At 30.5% G+C, this 2,500-nt stretch overlaps 1 protein-coding gene across 4 annotated transcripts in view; it reads left to right on the forward strand.

Annotated features, from left to right (window-relative positions):
- Positions 1-2,500, forward strand: part of LOC122247662 (ataxin-3) — a 16,372-nt gene that overhangs the window by 12,965 nt on the left and 907 nt on the right. For all 4 annotated transcript variants that reach the window (XM_043007121.2, XM_043007129.2, XM_043007130.2 and 1 more), the window contains one exon: positions 1-2,500. This exon is cut by the window's left edge and continues 1,357 nt beyond it; it is cut by the window's right edge and continues 907 nt beyond it. The gene's annotated coding sequence lies outside the window, so the exon portion shown is untranslated.

Here is a 2,500-nt window from a genome sequence, read left to right on the forward strand (position 1 = left end):
CTCACCCCGTAAAGTGTTTTGTAGTTATAAATAACTTGAACTAATGATCATTCACATCATAGAATAATAGTGTAATGGAGCAGAAATCATATTTTCATTTTAGTTTTTTCTTTTTTTAAGCTCTGTAAACCTGTCACAAGTCTGTCTTTCACAACTGACCATGTTTATCTACACATTGGGGCGGATTTGTACTGCCTTTTGCAGAAGCACAAAAAGGTAGTCTTTGTCCATTTTTGCTGACTTTTATTTGCAGATTTCCAAAATCCAGTAATGAACTTTATTTACATTTTCTATGTTGAATTTACGGAGGAAAAAGTACAGTTAGATTATTTTTGCATCACAAATAAATGCACATTGCTAGTGTTTGGATTTCCTCTTTTCCTTGATAATTTTATTATCATTCAAAAGAGTAATACTGCTGAATAAATCAGTAGGTATATTTCTTATGTTTTTATAGCTGCAACTCAAATGGTAGGGCAAATCTCATTCTTAGAAAATATTGTTGCATAGATTGTAGAAAATATTCATACTGAAAGGACTATCATTATGAAATAGATATGAGAGTTGTTATTGTCCAATTTTATATCATAAAAATATTATCAGTTGCAAGTCGCTTTATTGAATTTTATTATGCTAGGCCAACAATAATACATGAGAGTATAAGTTCTGATTTTTCTTTACTATTGCAAAAAACTTGGACATTTATATATAGTTGTTTTTTTATATAGAGCTTATGGTATTTGTAATTTTATGTAAAATCACTATTACTCAAATTTTGTTATATATGAAGGGGCCTTCAAGCTATTAGTTTATGTGTATATTAAGGGACATGAATTTTTTTATTGATTTAATATTTCATGTTGTATAGCATTGTGGTATTTAAAGGATTATATATTTCCTTTTTTTAAACCAATGTTATTTACTATCTCTTAATTATCTGTCATAATTTTGTGCATCACTGATATCTTTGTGCTCATCAGACACACTGAATTCTGGATTGTAAACCATGAAATACATCCTTGTCAGGTGTTCAGCCAATCCTAGACTTTGTGTCAAAACAAGTGACAAATTTTCTCCCAAGATTCAGATAATGCAACTTGCAATAAGGTGTTTAGAGGCTTCCCTTGTAGAACAGAACTTTTCTACGTCACTACTTTGGCTAGATAGGATAGATATCTTAATTGAATTGAGTCCTGTTCCCATTTATGAAGTCGTATTTGGGTTGTCCATTGTTTTGGAAAAAATAATGATCATGTGATTATTAAATATCATCACAACACTTTGTCAGAGTGCTTTTATCTTAATGATTACCATTTTTATTGTGATAATAATTGACATCATTGTTTCTTCTTCCATCATCATCATCATTCCATTTCTTTCCGGCCATAGCAAGCAATCTTTGAGCCAATTTCTTTCCAGATATCAAGATCTCAGATGTGTAACATTTAAAAGATATAGACAGAAGTTATTGATTTGTTTACCATGTATCTGTATTTGGCTTTGTTACTGATACATTGATATTGTTGATTCACAAGAAGTAAAATTCTGCTCAATTCATAATGAATTAGAGGATGATGCTATAGTTATGATAATGATAATAGTTCTTGGTCTTTATTTTTTGCTGTTTGTGTTTTATCTTTGTATCTCGTCTCTAAACGGTTTCACTATGTGTCACGTGATATTCATCATGGAAACATCACAGAGAAGCAACTTTAAGACAATAAATAAAGGTGTTTAGACTGAGCAGACATCTTTGTAGCAGTGTACTGTAATGAAGGAAGTGAGTAAAATGATGTTCTCTTTTATGGGAGTAAGTGCAAAGTAAAGCAGTATTAGCCTTGGGAAAGGTTTTGGTAAATAAAGAACTAACTATAATATTTTTTTTAAGCCATGAAACTGTTGGAGAATATTTCAAGGATGATTGCAGAATTTCAGAAATGCATAACAGTCATACAACATCATTTGCTGTTCCTGTCCTTCCAATGAATTATCTTAAAAGATAAAAAGACTTTATTCACTGAAATATATGGATATGATTCTTTTTTTTTTTATCATATTTGCATGGAATTCTTTAGCATGAACATTTAATTCATACAAATGATAGAATCTTGCCTCTTGCATGTCATTAATCATTATCAGGTATCATTGAAGCATTTGACATACAATAACTAAATCTGTGAATTCATTCTGCATTGTATCTTTAGAGCCTTTCAATGAATGTGATATACTAATTATTAAGGTGATAGGAAATAGAAGATGAAATTGCAAAGGAGCAATAAGGAAACTTGCATATTTTATGAGTATAGATGAAAATAGATAAAAGACAAGCCAAATCTATCTCATGTTTAACTATTATATCTAAAAGTTTAGGAGATGAAGTAAAAAAAATTGTCCGTGGTGGATTGTGGCTCTTATTATCTGGTCTCTGTCTCTGCTTAATCTCTACTTTCAGCACCTTGATGTTGACTGTTCACAGTGGAATAGGTTCTGGGCAATCACA

The sequence above is a fragment of the Penaeus japonicus genome, unplaced genomic scaffold, assembly GCF_977035675.1.
Source record: "Penaeus japonicus unplaced genomic scaffold, GWHDUDI00000001_assembly GWHDUDI00000015, whole genome shotgun sequence".
In the NCBI taxonomy this organism is placed as follows: Eukaryota; Metazoa; Arthropoda; class Malacostraca; order Decapoda; family Penaeidae; genus Penaeus; species Penaeus japonicus.